Below are 21,096 nucleotides of genomic sequence, written 5' to 3'. Positions count from 1 at the left end.
TTAGGATGGCAAATAAAACACAAAGTCCAGTCAGTAGAGCTGACAATTCGTTGCAATAAAATTGTAATAGAACATGACAAATTGATTTTTCTTTTTTTTTGTTGTTGAAATGGTACTTGTTTTTCTTTCAAATATTTTCAGGTTTTGTAAAAAGAGATTGAATTAAATGTTCATAAACACTATTTTACTGGTTGAGCTCCACTGAGATTCAGCTGTGCTGTTTCTGGATCCTGAAGTGAAATGGATTTGGGTTGAAGAGTTTCCGTCTGCTTTTTGAAGGACCAGGATCTGCTTTGAAGATTCACCGTCGGGTAAAAGAATCAAGGTCTGGTTTTAAAGACTTCAACAGTCTGTATCCTTATTTAAAGGACTGGCATGTCCCTCTAACAATATGACAAAAGGTTTGAAAGGATCCAGGATGATTTTAAAACTTCAAATGGTTAAATTCCTGATTTTGTTAAAATGTAGTTTTGAAATATAATATATTGCTGTAAAAGGCAGATCCACGAGGAATAAAATAATATTCCTTGATAATTGCTATAAAGCTCAGCATATGATGTATCTGACATATTTATTTGATTTTTGTCTGCATTGTGACATTGGTTGTAATTGCGTTGGATGGATTAAAATCTCTCTTCCTCCTCAAGTTAATCATCCAGCTGCAGTCCAGAGTAAGAGAAGAGGATCTGCCAGCCTGTGATGAGATACATTTCCTCCTCAAAAGTTTGAGCATAAAGTGGAGCTCCTGTGTGGAGGGCCCGGCAGGTGAATGGTGTGAGGGGGTCAGATGGGCCTGGGTTGAGTGGAGGGTCAGCCCTGCCTCTCCTCCTGATGTACACCAACAACTTCCAGCACCACGCTTCATTCCTGATTGTTTTCCACAGTGTCAACAAGTGAGCACCTCTGTGAGCTGGACGATAAGGACTCCCACTTTGACCCCAATTAAAGAGATTATGCTTTAAGTTGAGGGGGGAAACTCTTGTGGTGCTTCACCGCAGTGATCGCCTGTGACAGAGGTCACAGCGACCCTGACCTCCACACGGTGATCTGCTTTCAGGGGCAGTGAAGACGTGATGAGTTAGTAGACAGAGCAATCAGGGCTCAGTCTGATGAACGATTAGCCTCAGAAATAATCAAATCCGTGAAAAAGGATGAAATGAGCCAACAGTCATTTATAAAGAAAAGCTTCTGAGACTTAAAACTGTTCAAATGAAATGATCAGTTCAGATTAGAATAGAAACAATTTGTTTACACCTCTTTATATCAGTCTGCATTATTTTTTTTTATTATGAAGCCTATTAATAATGTTAATGTATGTATAATGTTGGATGCATGTTATTTCAGTGAAATATTTGTATTACTCAGATTGTTATTTGTTCTAAAATTTTGAGAATAAACTTCAATTTCAGTTAAATTAAACAAATTCAATTCAAGTCAAGCTATATTGTTTTAATTGCTTTTTAATGTTTTATGACTTTTCTTCATTGTGTTTTCTTAATATTAATGTTATTAATGTGTTTATTTTGGGTGAAACTGACACACTACAACTTTTCTTTTTAACTAAATAACTTAAACGAAATATAAAAGCAAATGCAAGGAAACATTTGAATACTAATTCAATATTTTAATAAATAATAATTGGATTTTTTCAAACCTAGTTTTTATTATTTTACAACCAAAACACACTATTGCATTTTTCTACAGATATTTGTACTTTGTTATTAAATCCATAAATAAGTTTAAAGTTATGCCCGTTTTGCTATACTGTTTATTCTTCAGTGCGTCACGAAAACTCCCATATTTTTTTACTTTAATAAAACTTGTCAAGAGGCTGAGAGAAGCTGGTTTCATGTTAATAGTTTGACGTGAAGCTAAAGTTATATGTTAATAGTTTGACGTGTTCCTACCTGGATGTGGAGGACAGGTTCATCTCAGTTTTGTGCCAACAGAGAGTGCGGCCTCCTCCTCTTCCTCCTCCTCCATGTTTCCTTTTTCATCCCTCTGTTGTTGTGTGTTTTCATGTTAATTGGCAGCAGTTGAACTGTGAGCCGTAAATCAAGAAGTGCAGAGTGTATTAATGAGTCGGACCACCCAGGAAAACTAATTTCTCCGCACTTTCTTAGCGCACAATGTGAGGATACTCGAGTGCACCATGCTCTGAAAAGCCTGAATGGACCTTGACAAGAGCAGTGCTCCCTGCTGCCACGTTTCCAGCGGGCTAATGGCTGCCAGAAGAACTGATTAGAGCATCGCACAAAAAGGTGAAGTATTCCGCACAAAAACATATCATTTTGTGTAGATGAAGTTGGGCTGAGGCACAGGGGAAACTTCCAAATGTGTAAAAATGAAAACACAATCAACCCATTAATAACCACTGACCTTGAGATTAATAGGAATCCATCACGCTTGAAAAACAATGTCTGAATTTATCATTTTAAATGCTATCAAGGGATTTACTAAATTTACTGATCATCTGAGCAATATTCCCCTTTTATTTATACAAAGAAGAAGACTTCTCTTGGTTTAAAAAAAAAAAAAAGACACTGTTTTTTTTTACGAAAAGCAAACAACAATGAATAAATAAATAAATGTATCTTTGCAGGTCCTTTTTATCCACTCCCCAAAAAAATCTAGCTATAAATAAATGTGTTTTTTTCCTCTCTCTCTCTATAAGAGCAGATCCTCAGCACTGAAAGTAGAGCTATAATTGTCTTCTATTATGAAACCGTACAAAGCTCGACCATTGGCTACTAAAATACCAAGGTTAATCTTGATTAAATATCTTTCCAGGGCACAAAAAGCATGTTTTACATAAAACATCCTTCAAGGGGATTAAAGCATGATGTTGGAAAAATATATAAAGTATTGCTGATGGCAAGGCCAAGCATCCCAGCTCCCAAATGAAAAGTATCAAAGAGATTAAAGAAAAACCATTACAAATCAACATGCCGCTAATATGCCTGCTTCTGCCTTATTATCTTCCTCCCCAATTCAAGTCACACCAGCAAGGAAGAGCAGCGACTTTAATCTTTCCTTAAAGTACATTTTAAGATTTTGCATGAATACTTATCAGTGCATATGCAGTACTTTAACATTTTCTGCTGTTGTAATATGCTGTATATTGTTAAAAAAAAATAAAAAAATCAAGTTTTGCTGTCACTTAGAAGCAGCTTACAATAGGTTAAGTGCTGTTTGGAAAAAGTCAGAACAGAATTACATTATGCTGCAGCTTACATTAAAAAAATGCCTGTAGAGGTGAATATAAGTTCATCTAAATTCATCTCAGAATGTCAGCCTCTGGCAACTGACCACTGTCAGGTGTTAATATTTATTAAAGCAAAGATGTGCAGTTGAATTCAGACGTGTAAATGTGTGTGCGCTGTCAGCTGTACCAAGGCTGCATGCCCCTCACTGGACACTTTTGTTCTCACACACACTCCAAAAGTAGCCTCCTCTGCCGAGAGTGGAAGAAATGTTTCCTCCCACACCTGTTGATGAATTGTGTGTGTGTGCGTGAGGCTCAAGCTGGTTGATAACACACTCTTTATGCAGCCACACAGGCCCAAAATAGAAGTTTCCTCACACTGATGCGAGTGAATAGGGAAACCCTTTTCACAGAAACAGCAAAGAGGTTTGAGGCCAAATTAGAGTAATGGTCATTGACAAACAGAAAATAATTCCCAGTAAGGGCAGGAAAGTCATAAGATGGCTTAATGACTGCTGAGGGGGGGAAAAGAGGCTGTTTGTGCTTTGTGGCTGGTGGCTGAATAGTGCCGAATCCCCTGCCAGCACAGGCTGAACCCTCAACCATGAACCCATGCAGTTTTATTATAGTCACAATGTAGAGGAGCCGCTCAGAAAAGCAGGTTCAGTCCAGTTAACTCTGCTCGTTCATTCCTGCCTCCAAATTTTATAGTGTTAGAGGGGGCAGAGCCAATGTGAGGAGAGAAACACACACACACACACAAAATTATTATTTTTTTTTTCAAACTGCCCTTTTTTCCTACACTATCAAACGTTGTCTTTGTGTACAAAGGACATAACATCTTAGGATGATATGTGGATGAAAGAAAGGAGAACAGAAACGAGGAGGTAGGTTTTGTGGTGAATGAATATCGGCTATGAAATCCGTCTCTTCGTGATGCTGTCTGCACTTCCAATTACATATAATTGTCATCACAAGGCTGAAAAGCACCATGGCATGAAACTACAAGTACGCTGTGACCTTACTCTTCACAATGAAACAATACTAATACGCACATGTCTGATAGAAAATTCTGTAAACTGAGGCCCCGTTTACACGACAACGTTTCAACACCTAATTCGTTAAAATAAAGGAGTGCGTTTACACTGTAGCAGCAGGCATAGAGACGGTGTAGTTAGTATGCTAGGCCATGGGAGGGCGCTGTTTCTTATTTTTGCAATGAAACCACACAGACAGTGTGCAGAGAACAATACGGTATTAATGTGAAGAAAATCTAGAGAAGACGACATTCATATGGACTGATGACGTATGGGTTGCTATCAGGGGTGAGTCTCAACTTTAAAACTACTGATATGGACCAGAAAATGAGAATACGCACCCCGAGTCATACCACCATGGGTCCACCATGTTTGTTTACAAGTACATGAGCAGAAGGAACTATTTTCAATGGGGAAGGAGGGAGGGGGAGCGATTTGCATGCGCAGTAACAGGCTCCATAGCCTCCATCAGACTCTGCAGGAGGGAATAGCGACCATGAAAGAATCTTTCCACCTTGGAAGCCAGTATATAAACTTCGTGGATACAGCAGAGTCACATACCGGTGTCGTGTAAACAGACCCCCAGAAGTGAAGAAAATTTTGCGGATGCGCTGTATTTATTGCAACGTAAACGAGGCCTAAGAAATGGCTATCTTGCCGCTAAGAGAGGATATTGTGGATTCAAGTCAGGAGCTTCTCTGTGGAGTTTGCATGACCTTCTTGTGTTTGCATGCAGGTTTTTCTCCTTCGTAGTCCAGGTTTAATCTGCCTTCACCTGAACTGGATGAGTAAGTGTGAAAGAAGCATAGGTGGAATAAAGCAGGGTGTTTTCCTACATGAGATTCTTGTCCAAAATACTGTCATCCGGATTTGTGTAAGCTTGAGAACTGCACAGTTTTGGTCTTCTGAGTTATTATTACAGGGGAAAGACTGGAGGAGCATGGGGTGGATCGATGGAATATTACTACAGCCTTTTTTCCACAACAAGAATATGCAGCACAAACATTCTGATTAAACAGAAGGAGATATACAGAAAAGACAGAAGATCTATTTTGTGGGTGCAGCTCACAGGGTTTCATCAACGTTTACACAGAGATGCAGAGCAGACCTTTTTGAAAACTCTGGAAGCCGTTTTCAAAAAGTTCAAATTTCAGTGACTCCAAACACGGTTGTCATGGAAACAAAGAGACAACAACATTATTCCACCTTCATTTGAAGCTGTTCTGTGTCCAAGCTGCAGAGTGTGAAGTGGTTCACACTCTAGACACCTCCAGCAGCTTCCTGGTTGGAGAACAGGCTTGTTGGTCCTTCTGAGACGAGTTTGCTTGTTAATTGTTGACTTGAAATTGCCTGAGTGTGTGTGTGTGTGTGTGTGTGTGTGTGTGTGTGTGTGTGTGTGTGTGCGTTCACTGGGTTCAGCTCTAGATGAGAAACAATTGACCGACCTTTTCCTTTTGCCACTTTAGTCTCAGCAAAATGAGAATAGTTGCACTTCTGCAAGGCCAGTGGAGAGATGCAGAGGGAGATAAAAACAGAGACAAAGGGACTTAAGGCACTTTACCACTTTCATGTCACATAATATAACCGAGTATAATTCCATGCTGACCTACAACGTGCAGCAACAAGAGCTTTTATTGACCTTCACAACATAGAACATGGAGTGACAGCTTGGGCTTTATTCATGGACACAAATTTACACACAGATTCAGATTCTACCGTTGTTCATCCTTTGGGGCAAGAACGTGGCCTGAAGGTGCACAGTACAGTTCGGTGTTAACTTTTTTTTACATCGGCGCTCCTCCATGGGGCTGTCCTGGTTAAACAATCCATGGTCATACGAGAACGGCGAGCCGTCCTCATTTGCAAGAAGATTCAGCATTTAAACCAGCGACTCAGCTCAGCACTACCGTTCACCACAGAGAAGTCACATGGTCAAGTTTGGACATCGGGAAACAACAGAAATGTGTTACTGACCAAGAAAAACACAAGATGACTTACAGAGGCGGCCACTCAGGTTTCAGGAGTTTCATCATATGTTTGTCTTCACATTATAATTAATTACAGGGAGTCAATTTCATAAGGCTCAAAGATTTTAATGTAGATGTGGGATGAAGAGAAGAAGTGAACAACAGTTTCCTTCCACCATGAACTCAAATTGCACTTCTTGTGCAGTAAAAGTCTGTTAACCCTTTAATATGTGGGTCAGCCATTTATCACAGCAGGTTTTACATTTGTTTTGGGAAAAATCACCTGTTCGGTTTTGATTCGGTTCATATAATTCAGGTTTATTTGAAAGAGTCTGAAGTCAGTTTAAAGAGTCCATGTGGACTCAATTCATTAATTTGAAGAGTTGTTTCTGTTATAGAATTCAGGTTTGGTTTAAAGATACTTGGTATTGATTTAAAGAATGAATTCTATGCATTTTAAAGTCACGGTTCTTGAGGCTCAAGGCATGTTATTATCTCCCTGCTACAACAGACATTATTGGGCTCCTTATTGGACTTTCTCGTGAGTTTGCCATCGGGCTGATGCCTGTTGAAGCAGAGAAATTGCTGAAACATGCAGCACACCGAGCCTCCAACATCAGGGCAGAAATCGACCACGTCCAAGAGTCCAGAACTAAGTAACTTTTACTCTTTTTTTTTAAGGAGTATGGGGCTGTAAAGAGACGGATTTGTGTTTCAGAGTCAAGTTTGAATAATCCTGGGTGAGTTTAAACACTCCAAGTCAAGTTCAAAGTCTATTTTTAATCCGTTATGAAGATGTTAAATGTACAAGTCTCACATTAAGAATTTAATTTTTCTTGAAAATATTCTTGATCTGATTTATGTGGATGTGTGCTCAACTGTGGTTTAAGAATTAATGTTTTCTCTGAGAGGATGTAAACTGGTTTGCTGCTATTTAACAATGAAGTTAAGAGTGATCAGAGGTATTATTACACCATGCTTAAAGGTCACATTGTAATGAAGCTGTGATAAGTAATAGAGGATAATTACAGCATTGATGATATCCAGTACAACATCACAACGCTCACACATAATGCTGTTTATTATAGTATTTATCAGCAATAAAAATAAAAACCATGATTTACATCTTTAGATCTTTAGATTTACATCTTTCTCCCTCTGAACCACATTTTTTGCACATCTCTTCATTAGTGTATTTCTACATCACTGCAGGCTGAGTAAAGCAAGCACCTACATTTATTTGTTCATCTGAGCCTTAGAATACAAAATGTGTCTCAGTGCTGTTTAGCTGAATATCAGCTCTCATGAAAAGTCTATTCAATTAGATTATTCTGTTTAAATCAACTGTTGTATAAATGAATATGCAGTATATGCTGTGTAAAATAACATCATTCAGTTTCAAACAACGACACAAAGACTTGAAGACCTTGGAGAGTTGCACTTGGTCCTTTTCTTGTTTTCCTGGTTCTCTGAGGTCCAAGTAGCTGATGGCTGAGTTAACTTGTTAACCTTTTACAAGGCTTTACATTCATTGAAACACATTACATTGAAACTGGAACATTAAAAAAAAAAAAAAAAAAAAAACTTTATGGCTTTTAACCCTTTTACCTAAATACGTATAAGTGGAAAAGTTCAACCCTTGGGACTTTTTTTAATTTTCAACATTGGAATTTTTTTTAAGTGTTTTTATTTATGTGTTATTCATTCAAATAAACTAAAAACAAAATCACTCATATTTCATGAAGAAGAGTTTAAAAATTAGGACACACTACAATGTCATATGTTATTTGTGACAATTACTAAACAGACCCCCAAAGTGTGTGTTATATAGGTGCTGTGATTGAATATGACGTCTCACTTTTAATACTTAAAAGCATCAATCACGTGACTTTGTGCAAAAAGAAATAGACAAAACACATCAGTGTTTATGTGAAAATGTGAGAAGTTTATAGCAGAACTGTAATGCTTTGTCTTTACCCACACAAATTCTAAAAAGGTGCACTGGAAACAGCAGACATTTCTTTATGTCTTCTGATTGTTATTAACTCATTGTTGATGAGGATGTAACTGGTTGAAGTCAAGGGGAAAATAAATGTAACTTCATCAAATTCATATATATTTCATGTCTTTTATCGTGAAAATGTGTCATTGAAGATGTGTCAAATATAATATTCTCCTATTTTAACATGTGATCCATTATTGAGAGCAGCTGTGGTTCAATATTATGGATCCAGAATGTGACTTTTTGGAAGCGCTGAGCTTACGTTTGCTCTAATTCTGCACGATACTTGGTAAACATGCAATAATGATAGGGACTGCAGTGAATACAAACATTTAAATGGCTTGTTTTATATTTGTTGTATATTGTTGTGTATAAGTGTGAATTTATCACAGTTTATCTCATTTTCCTCGTTCATATTTAATATGAAATCAGAAATCATTTTGTTTAATTTGCAGAGCATGAATGCATATTGCATGGATATATGATTCATTGCAGTTTGGTCAGTCTATTGTAAAATTTATACTGTACATGTTTATCGTGCAATAACAATACATTTGTGCTTTATTGTGCACCCAACTTTGCAATAGTTTTGAGTGCACATGACATCCAGTACGCGATCACATCACTCCAATATCATCTTCTCTTTATTGGCTCCCTATTAAATCTAAAATAGAATTCAAAAACCTTATTTTAACCTATAAAGCTCTTAACAACCAGGTTCCATCCTATCTTAAAGGTATACAGGAGGATTTTCCCGAATTCTCCACCTTTTGAAAAAAATGCGCATGCGCAACGCTGTACCTGCTCCCGAGACGGAACGCCTACTAAAACACGTGCGAGAGACGTGCACGAGCCCAGTTCTCCTCGTGCACGCTCTGTTTACAAGTCACAAGTCGGCATCGCTCACACAAGCTCACTTTACAAGAAGATTTGCACCAGAGGGGGTGAAACTGTGTAAAAATGTCAGAGAATAATGAGTCGGGTCGGCCACCGGCAGGATGAGAATCGTGTGGAGTGAGCTGCGCGCAGGGACGGGCACGTACGACGGGCTTACGTCATATATCACCACAATGATTGACGATTGGGAGGACCAGTTATTTTGATGATCCACCCGGAAGAAGAAAATCCTCTACTATACCTTTAAACAGTGTTAGTCCCAGATCACCCCAGAAGAACACTGGGTTCTCTGCTTACTTGAAGCTGTTCAGTTTTCTAAAAGTAGAATGGGAGGCAGAGTGTTCAGCTCTTAGGCTCCACTCATATGGAACCAGATCCCAGTTTCAGTTGGGGAGACTGAAACAGTCTCTACTTTTAAGGTTAGAATTAAGACTTTTCTATTTACTAAAGCTTATAGTGAGAGCAAGATCAGGCCACCGTGGACCATTTTCTTGTGAAACTGCTATACGTTTAGACTGCTGGGAGAGCTATACTGAGATTCTTTCCTGAGTCTGGTTCTGCAAGTATCTTCCTGTTAAAAGGGAGTTTTACCTTGAACTTCTCATGTGGAATTGTTGTTTTTTTCTGTAAAAGTGCTTTGAAATAACTGTGCTGTATTTGGCGCTATTGAAATTAAATTGGATTAAATCAAATCCAAATCTGAGGGGGAAAAAACAAAGGTGTTTGTGTCATTAAGAGAAATGTGAAGCTGAATGTTACTCATTTTTGAAATCCTGCCCAAGCTATACGTATCTTAATAGCACAATTTTAATGTGCTTAGCATATGAAGCTACCAGATGTGGCCAAATGTCCTCACCATGAAATCATGTACTGTTGTTCCGTTCTTCTCTCCACACTGGAGCCAAACACACTGCTCAGTCCTGCATGTTGTCGTGATGATACTTTCATTAAAACCATTAAAACATGCAGAAGAGTTTCCCCGCAGGACTCTGAGGAGTGTCCACCTCTGCTTCACAAACTAAACTCCAAGCCTGTTAACATTTCAATCATACAGTCCCTTTCATTCTGAGATCTAATACACTGTTTCTTTTTTGGCAGCAGTGGTCCAGAGAAAAAAATGTAGCTGCAATAGTTAGAAGGAGCGAAACAAAACTATGACAGCCACACCTACTCGCTTGATTCCTTTTGGTGCACTTTACTGGTTCTTGAGAATAGTGTAGAGAAAAAAGCAAGGTTTTTTTTTCCCCTCATGACTAAGACACAAATCCTGCAAAAACATCATTAAAAAAATGGCTTTTGGCTGCAGGTAGAGACACTGTGCAGCTCTCGTGACAGATGGACTGAGAGGTGGTTTTTGAGTCATGATAGAGTCAAATATGAGCCTATAGATTATTCATTACGTGAAAATCCCACCTGTGCTTCCCTGTAAACTGAAAAAGCATTTACACAACTATGATGACTCCTCTCAGGATTATTTTACGTGTGTTTAATAGCAGAAATGGCACTTTACTTAACTGGTGCACAGATAGAAAACGAAAGAAGATACAATTAAGCCACCGTGGGTGTTGTTCCCCTCGTTCGAGCTGATGCTGTCTTCTGTAATTTCCTCCAAACCCGTGAAATGAATTTCACAAGTTCCTACTGCTGGACTGTGTCTGTGTGAGCCTCGGGCCTCTGCACTCTCCTCACTTCTCTCTGCGCAGGCATCTAACGACACAACCTGTCACAGCTCTAATTTTAGCTCTGGAGAAAACGTTCCTAATGTTTCTGCATCGTGACAATGAGGAGAAGTCAGTGAGTTAAAGCAGGGGATCGAATCAAGAGAGAAACTCTAAATAATTACATTTTCTTCATGTATACTATATTGTGGCTTGCTGAAGCAAGAGTTTGTCTTTAGTGCTTTCAAAATTCTGATTTTAACCTTTAGAGCTTTGCACGGTCAGGCTCCTTCTTATATCAGAGACCTGATCCAGCCTTACGCCCCAGCCAGGGCTCTGAGGTCTGTGGATCAGAACCTCCTGATGGTTCCACGGACTCTGTTCAAGACCAGAGGAGACAGGTCCTTCCAGGCCGTTGCTCCCAAGCTTTGGAACGATCTCCCGCTCTCTCTGCGTTCTCTTAAGTCTGTTGATTCCTTCAAGGGTCAACTAAAGACCCATTTATTTCTTCAGGTTTTCGCTTAGTTCTTTTAGGGATGTTATGTCTATCAATGTGTTGTCTTGGCCTTTTAAATCTGTATTTGCATTTTTATTCCTGTTTTATGTTTTTTACTGAAAATGTGAAGCGCTTTGTGACCTTGGTCTGAGAAAGGCGCTATATAAATAAAGTTTTACTTACTTACTTACTTACTTAGGTATTTTCCTTTATTGTGATGGTTGTCATTTAAAAGTAAATGAAAAGCTTCACTTTTCTTGTGCAAATTGGATGTTTTTAAATGGAAAGATCTGATATGTCATTACAGATAATCTGCTGATGTGTTGCACTGAAGCTCATGTCAGATTGCATTACACTTACATAAATTCTGTTCTAGAAATGCATATTTTCATTCAGAATCTGAGAGAAATAATCATGTTGGTAAAAGTAATGCCCAGTGCCCCTCCCACAGTGAGGGCCTTTGAGTGCAGCTCAAGACCAGAGGTGTCAAACTCAGTAAAATTGTAGCTTAGTAATCTTTAAATACACAATTTAGAAAAAGTCAAATATTTTCTTTGTTTCAGATCAAGGTGCAAATTTTAATAAAAGTATGGGCAAATTCAAAACTATTAAAAAATGTTTTACAGTGCAAATCGAATTGTTCTTTATTTTTCAGAGTTGTGTGGTATTCAGCATGCACATTTTTTAAATGTATCCCCACAGTGCATCTTTTGCTTTATTTTACAAATTAGTTAAAATGTGGTACAATTTTTTTTTTTTTTTTTTTTAACTTTACAAGGTCATTTGTCCTGTGGGCAGGACTGGACCCTGTGACAGGCTGGTTTTTGCCTGCGGTCCTTATGTTTGACACCCTTGCTCTTAACATTTTGACAACACAGTGTTTTTAATATGACACAGTATTTATTTTAGTGTTTGGAATGATGTGATGTCTGAGACATGTGTGGGTGAGTTGAGTGCGTGAGTCGTGTCTGTGGATGGAAACCACGTTCAGTTCCAAAAAGGTTAGGACGATGAATCGGAATTTACAAAGACAACATTTACTGAGTTGCTCAATCTCACTGGACATGTTTAATTCATAATCAAACATGGCAGATGTAGGAAGTGAGAGATTTTCTTATTGTATTTTCATTTAAAATATTGTATTTGCTCATTTTAGATTTGATGGCATCAACCAATGAAAAAGTCTCACTTACAGTTTGTTGTTCTGTGAGGAATAGAAACTGAAATTGATAGAATTTCAAATCATTTTTATCTGCATTTCACACATCGTTTCAACCTTTGATAATGTCATTTATTTCTTAAATGATGGAGTCAGAGTGATTCTTTCATTACGGTGACAGAAATGCTCGGGTGACCTCCTGATTAATTCTTGTTTTAGCTGAAACCACGGAAGAAGAGGAATGCTGGATCCTGGGAGGAGGAGGAGGAGGAGGAGGAGGAGGAGGAGGAGGAGAAGAGCAGGATGAAGATGAGCTTAAGTTTGAGGTGAAGTGACGGCATGCATGATGAGTGATTCAATCACAGTCTGACTGCATGCTCCCAGAGGTCAGGCGCCATGCAGACAGGATGAAAAGGATCGGTTAGGGGGCGAAAAAAGAAAACCTTGCCACATTATGATTTTTTTTTTTTCAAGCCATTATTGTTGAAGGCCCACTGAGACGGCACAGTGACAAGACCCCTATGGAGGCCAATTCAATCCCGGCGCGGCCCAGTGTCTGACAAGAAAGCATGTTGCAAAGGAGAAAGGGCTGCCCGGGTACAAAAAGAAAACAATTTGCTACGAGTCACAGCGATATATTTTCACAGTAAAGACCATTAGTTGGTCGTAGATGAGTGGCGTAATGAAGAAAATTACTAGGGTGGATCGACAGAAAACAGCAATGAATGTATAGAAAAAAAATACTGTACGCCTTGGCTGTGCCTAAGCATTCACAAATAATACCTAAGAAATCTTTATAATTGGGTATTTAACCTGTGTCATAATGGAACTCCGTCTGTTTTTTATGTCTACAGACGAACATCGAATTCTGCAACGGCTTCTCAAGACATCAATAATAATTTTTAAGACTTTGTGTTAAATACAACATAAAGAGTTCCAGTCATGTGTTGAGATCTGCTTCTGCCCATTTTTCTTCCATTCCATCACACTTACCTTTTCTTTTCAGATGAGCCGTGTGTTTTAAGACCTCCACTTTGCCACGGAACATAATTTCACTGCATTTATATCCAACGAAGCTGCAATTTAGGCATAATTCACAATCAAGTAAGCAGCAACGCATGGAAATGGAGATTTGGCGGCTCCGAGGGAAACGTGGCTCACAATGATTTTCTTGTTTCACGAGTTGGATTTAAAGTGGAAACAGACTAACCTGTGTGCTCATGCACTGTCTTGCTGATGGTATTAATGCTGGTTAAGAAGGATTTTAAACTAAATGTGACCTAACATGAAAGATGAAAAATCAACTGTAATGTCTAATAAAAGATCAGTGATTTCAATATGACAAACCTTTTGAAGTTTTGGCTTTAGGTGACATGACAGTGTTGGGAACTGCATGTTCTAACTACAAGCACCGTTACAGTCACTAATGAACTTGTTTCCTTGTTCTGTGATTTCATGAACGCTGAAGTAACTCAGTGCCTCAACACGAGTAAACAGCATATTTTATACGGCGCACAGAAAGTTGGGGATATTGGGATTTCAGGTAGAATTTGAATGAACCTAAAATCCACTGTGACCTTTACAGATAAACTTAAAGTGACTTTCTCTACACCTTTGGATGCTTTTTCCTCAACTGTTCAATATTGCAGTACTTTTGTTTTATAAGACTTGCTGTTCTCTAACAAGGAGTTTCATGGAAATACTCAAAATAGATGTTTGATCCACAAATGGACAAATACATTTCCTGGTTCAGTTATATTTGGTATTTAAACACTTGTCATCATGCTCTTCACACTTTGACAGGATGAGAAAGATCACATTTAATCAACAATTGTTCAACAGTGCTTCGACATTGCAGTTTCCAACAGGACGTTCTCAGACAGAGCTCAGAGTGTCTCAGAGTGTCATCAGCAGGTTGGACAGATACATAGAGACTGGATTGGATTTTGTCCCTTGTCCACATACCCAATTGAGGACAACTCATTGTGGAACCGGATAATGAATCCACTGAACTCCGACACATTGAAGGAAGGTGAGAGGTTCCAAGCATCACGTCAGACCATTGGAAACTGTTTCCATCATGGTGATCTGCATGTCAGGTACCTGAACACACCAGCAGACACAGGCCTCGTGGTCTTCATGGACCAAAAAGCATTGACGCTGGACGATGGCTCAGTGGGTCTGAGTGCTGTTCTCTGATGAAAGTCTATTCACGTTGAGCAGAAATTATGTTGGAGACGTGAAGGAGACGCTCTGCATCAGCCACTGTTGTTACCAGACAAGTCTTCTGTTAATCTTCCCATCCATACAGAGCTGTCCTACACTTTATGAATGGTACAGTGTGAAGCCCAGACTACCTGAAGCACATTGTTAATCCATTCATTGAGCCCCTGCATGAACAACACAGGCCTCATTTAATCTTCATGGACGACAACGCTCAGCAGCATGAAGGTGGTCTCATCATGAAAGGCTGCTGGAGATTGTTGGACCTCAGAAGATCTGCACTTCCTCCAGACCTGAATCCATTGAAAACCTCTGTGTTCACATGGTCACATGACAAGTTATTGAGACGTTAACATTCTGTTGTGGATTAAACTCCACTGCTGTTGGCATTTAGATAGATAGATAGATAGATAGATAGATAGATAGATAGATAGATAGATAGATAGATAGATAGATAGATAGATAGATAGATAGATAGATAGATAGATAGATAGATAGTTTATTCATTCCCATGGAGAAATTCTCAATTTTGTATCAACAAATTGATTTAGACGAGGAAATCACCATTCTTCTACTTAAATGTCCTACTTTTATGATATAATGTCACTGTAGCATGAACTTTTTACGTTTTTACACCCAAAAGCCAAATATCCTGAATTTTTTGTGTTTGATAGAAAGAATCCACAGCAGGTGTGATCAGTTTGTAGCCCTGATTAAAGTTAACTTACCTCTCTACGTCCTGCCTGCTGTCTACCTGTCGGTCGTTTCTTTGATTTGTCGCTGCTTCTTCTCGTTGTCATTCCTTCATAAGTTGTTCATTTCTCGTACACGTGTTATGCATGAATGAACCAGTGCATCTTTCTCATTGTGTCACCTTCGGTTGAAGTTTATCTCTTTCATAATGACACACTCATTAAAACATACCAAAATAAAGTTTGTGTGCCACCATTTAATTTTAATGTGTCACAGCAACTGTCCATTAATCAACGTTGGCCTCGTTTACACAGGAAACAGTATCGTGTTTCCATTTGATTCCAAAAAGTTACACATGCAGATGGAATAGTTTTGATAACGATCACTGTACACGTGAGAATGTGTTGAAAAAGTTGCAGTTGCTAAAAATAAAAATAAAAAACTAAGTCACAAAACAAAAGTTGCAGTTTGCATGCCAGGCCACTCGTTGGTGTTTCTTTTAATGCGACCACTCAATCAGACAAAACAAACATTCCTTTTAGCAGTCTTTCATCAATAGACCCACTCAGAATCATCACTGTTGTTGAGGTGATTATAAAGTTATAAAGAGTGAGCAGGACAAGCGTCACTCTAGGGTTTGTTGTTATACCTAGTGGATATTAAATAAAGAGAGATGCGAAGACAAAGATAAAACCGATATAAACAGTCTCCCTTCAGTCATCTGTGGTGACCGAACCACGAGTGATTCTGCATGAGTTAACAAAAAAAGAGCAGTTAAAACTGGTCACATATCATGAATCTTCTGGTTCGGCATGTGAGCAGCGAGTCTCAGTCTGTGTGTGTGTGTGTGTGTGTGTGTGTGTGTGTGTGTGTGTGTGTGTGTGTGTGTGTGTGTGTGTGTGTGTGTGTGTGTGTGTGTGTGTGTGTGTGTGTGTGTGTGTGTGTGTGTGTGTGATCTTCTGAGGTTTCTGGAGCCTGGAGGAGCTCTAAAGTTGATCCCTGGCTGTCAGTTAGCAGGATAGTAGCTCATGCCGTTAGTTCTGTTGAACACTGTACTGTTAAATCCACTGTGAGCAACGTAAAGAGCCACTGTAGCATCAACCATGGTGAATCAAACCACAGCAGCAAAGCAGCAGTTTACTGACTTTTCTGGGCACTTGAATCTTAAATACTGTCCAACTTGATCTAATATGTCATTTAGCCCCAGTCCCACCGCACACAAGTGCCGGGACGGAGCGGAGCGGTACGGAGCAGTACGGAATAGAGACCCCGACCGAAATTTTGGGTCGGGTCCCCACTGCAGAGAGGAGCATGAAAAGTGGGCGGGGCTTATGAGCTCCGCAGAAATGTGACATTATAACAGAAAATAAAGTCGTCAGATGTAGATCTTATGAATCCTCTGTTGTTGTTTAAATTCTCCACTTTGCACTGTTATTTTTTGCAGCGGAAAAAAAAAAAGTGACTTTTTGCAGCAGTCATTTTTGCGCAGCGGAGAGCTGCAGCGCAACTTCCGTGTTTGTTGTGAGAGAGCGAACGCTCGGCCACTTGCCGGCGACTTGGGGCGACGTGCCCCGCACTCGAGCGCTCGGGTGCGTGGTAAGTGGCCGGAGCGTTCCCCCCGGTTGGCTGAGGCACAGACACGGGAGTCTTGAGCTTTCTGCTCAAACGCAGGAGGCACTCCACTCCGGCGCTGATCGCGGTCCGGCAGCTCAGCGCCGGAACACGGAGGCGCCGAGCTCCGAGCTCCTTTTCATCGCTTCCGCGGTCCGTCCCCGCGATAAAGCGCCACTGACCGCGGCTGAACAGAACGCTGACCGCCTCTGGAAAGCGGAGCTGTCGGAGCGCGGTCAGCGCCGGAGACGAGAGCTCCAGACTCCGGTGTCCCGGCATAGCGCTCGCCGTGGCGTGGATGCGCATCCACGCCACGGCGAGCGCTATGCCGCAAACAGAAAACTCCAACGTGATGCAAAGTCCCTCTCCCCGGTCTCCCCCTGCCTCTAGTCACTCTTTCACCACAAACACTAAAGTTGAGCAGCAAAGAAAAGAAAATGAAAATAAAAACAACCAGTGCACAGCTGACCACACTGACAGCAGAGGATTCATCCAGCCAGCACATTAACATATTGAGGGCGTGTAGTAAATCACTGACCAATCAGCAGACAGACACATTAAAATATTGAGGGCGTGTAGTAAATCACTGACCAATCAGCAGACAGCAGCTCAAACTCAGACCTGTTTCATGGTCCCCGGCACCCCAACGGAAGGGTAGCGGAAAAGCGGTCGCCTTTGGAGCGGTCTGGAGCGGTTCAGACCGCATTCCTGTCGTGACACGCGAACCGGAGCGGTTTAGACCGGTCTAGACCGGCACTTTTTGTGCGGTGGAAACGGGGCTTTATATCCATTTTTAAACTACATGAATATGGAAAACAAAGCCAGTTGTATATAAACATTAAAACGTGGCTACCCCCTCACAATGGTTTAGTCCATCTTTTACATCATTGTCGATCAGATTTGAGTGCTTGACCCGTCTCAACATGGTTTTTAGACAATCACTTTCATCCGGTCACACATTAATGGCGACAGCTACTGCGCACGGTGCTCACACACCATTGGCACCAACTTATGGTTCAGCGTTTTGCCCCAAGGACACTTTGACAGATGGACAGAGTGGGAAGGGGGATCAATGTACCAGCCTTGGATTGAAGGATCACCTTTGCACCAACTGAGCCACAGCAGTCAGGTTTGTTATTACCAGGAGTGTTTTAAAAACTGCCTGCGATTCCAAAATACTTTGTAAGTGTATCTAAAATATTACATAAGCTCACCCAAAATAACTCCATATATTTATGTTTATCAGTTTTGTTCACTTGCATGTAAAACAGTAGCTATGGTATATTGTTTTTATTTTAATATATGATCCCAAACTAAAACAACTGTGTGTACTGAGCCTCTGCAAGCCTTCATGTAATGGTGGACTCTATAGAAATCCTGAGAAGTTCTTGTGTTGTTTTTTTGTCCCCCAACAACAAAATTGACAACAAGAGAATGTGAATGCAATACTGTCAACTACTACTAGTACGGTACTATGAGTCTATTGAACTCAACACTGGAGGAATCCGTTTTAAGATTCAGTCTTTTTCATTGTTTTCCAAATATTTCAACTAGGCTCAGAATGTTGTGTTTACTTTGTCACGTTGGTTTCAGGTGTCACTTCTTTTCATCTTGACTCTGATCAAAGGATTTTTGTGAACAATGAGACATTCTCAAGTTGATAACTGATTAAATACGGACACCTTGATTTCTCAGGTTTACCCTTGAGGAGTGACGAATGATAGGATATCAGAGTGAACCCACACAGGACGACTGACTAACAAGTTTCCCAGGAAGTGGCTCCAAAACAAACCAAGTGCTGGTGTCATTGATTCTGCCTTCTGCCTTTATTTACTCTGCCATGAAGTTTCAGTCCAATTTGATCTGAATAGAAACACCACACCACAAACATAGAGGCTACAACCAAAATAATTATATTCTTCCCAGTTTTATGAATAAGTCAAAGTAAATTAACGGAACTTTTTGAAAAAACCTATCAGGGACAGCCTTGACAAGAAGTACAATCTGAAATCCTCTTTTCCAAAGAGTTTCAAAATGTATGCGATGAACAGTCACAACTCAGCTTTGTGTCACTTCTGATGATCTCACTGAGATGGTGTGGTCTCACCCCGGCTGATAAAATCACTTTTTTTTTTTTTTTTTTTTTTATGTTTAAAAAATCTTTTTAATAATGTCTGCTGTGTAAGTTTTAGATTTGCACATCATCAAGCACAGTGGCTCCCAACCTGTGGCGGGCCAAAGATTCGTGGGGGAGTTGTGAAGCCTTCTTGATTTTAAAGGGTATAATATTTCTTATGTTTGAATAATAGGTGAGTCTGCATTTAATTAATTTATGTCACAAAACTACTCAGTTGAAGTGTTTACATGAAAAATGTAAGCAGCAAGAGAAAAGATGGTAGCATGTCAGGCTGAAGTTAAAGACGAATCAGTCAAAAAAAAAAAAAGAGTATATCAAGAGTTTTAAAGAATATGGTTTCATTGAAGCGATGGACATAAATTAGACCTGAAAGGATCTTTTACGATGAAAAACTGGTGAATGAAAGTTTGAAACTTCAAGCTGAAGAGGCTCCATTCTCCCAAACACCCAGAGACAGAGTGTAAACCAAAATGTTATGGATATAACTTCTGTTCCCTGAAGGAGAGGAACGAGGTACAACACATATTGTATGGGATATCACGCCCCCACGTGGCCTGCTGAAGACGCCTCTATTCATGCCTTTACGGCAGATGATCTGTGATGATGTATGTGAGGCTCCGCCTGCACATATAAACCAGCGCCATCACAGTCATCACTCAGTTCAATAACCGCTCTTCACCGAGCTCAGCTGAATTGCGGGGCAACCTAGTGTTGTGCCTCATTCCTCTCCTTCAGGGAACAGAAGTAACATAACATCTCGATCCCTTTCAGTCGATTCACTCGGTACAACACATATTGTATGGGACATATATTCCCACGCTGCAGAGCAGTTACCAAACCAGAGCCACGAAGGAGCCGTCACATCCAGCCAATAAAACCGCACAAACGTGTGTGGGGATGACCAGTTGGCCGCAGCACAAACCTCCCTCATCCACACCCCTTTAAAAAGGGCTCATGATGTTGCCATGCCCCTCGTAGAATGTGCCCTCACACCGTGGGGCAATGGCCCGCCTCTGCTGCCATAGGCTAAGGATATAGCTTCAACAATCCAGTGAGAGAGTCGCTGCTTGGACAGGGCCTTACCTCTGGCTGGATTTGCAATGCAGACAAATAATTGGTCACGTAACCGCATGCTTTGGGTGCGGTCAATGTACCTCCGTAGAGCCTGTACTGGACACAATACATGTAACCTCCTCTGTTCCTCAGACTCAAAAAGAGGGGGGCAAAAACTCCAGAGCTCAAAGGCTATCGAACTGTAGGCCTGAAGGATGACCTTTGGTAAATACACCACATTTGGGCGTTAAGTAACCTTGGAGCCATCACCAGAGAACTGGGTACAAGAGGGATTGACTGACAAAGCATGCAGATCACCCACTCGTTTAGCAGAGCACAGAGCCAGGAGCAAAGTGGTTTTGTATGAAACGAATTTCATATCAACTGCCTCAAGAGGTTCAAATGGGGGTCCACACAAGACCTCCAGCACCAATGTTAGATCCCACGATGGGAGGCTGGGTCTAATCACGGGTCTGAGCCGGCGGACCCCTTTTAAGAAGCGTACAGCTAGGGGATGAGCGCCTGGTGATGTACCGTCAAAACCCACATGGCAGGCCGATATGGCTGCCAAATATACCTTTATTGTGGAGAAAGAAAGACCCTTATCCAGCAGCTCCGGCAGAAACGTCAAAACATCCACAATGGAGCATTGAAATGGGAGAACATTGCGGTTCTGGCACGACTGTTCAAAAGCCCGCCATTTATATGTATATAGGCCTCTAGTGGATGAGGCCAGAGCACTCTGAATTGTTGCCACCACTGCAGGGGGCAAGCCCTTTGCTAATAAGTTGGACATGCAGGTAGACATGCAGTCTACCTGCACACAGTCCAGTTGGGGGGTGAAAAACCTCCCCTTCCGCTTGAGAGAGTAGGTCCCTCTGAACCGGGATCCTCCAGGGCCTCGTTGCCAGCAGACTGATTATTTCTGTATACCATGACTTCGCTGGCCACTGGGGGG

This window comes from Blennius ocellaris (assembly GCF_963422515.1).
Source record: "Blennius ocellaris genome assembly, chromosome: 17".
NCBI classification, from domain to species: Eukaryota; Metazoa; Chordata; class Actinopteri; order Blenniiformes; family Blenniidae; genus Blennius; species Blennius ocellaris.
Note: the sequence above shows the minus strand (reverse complement) of the source record.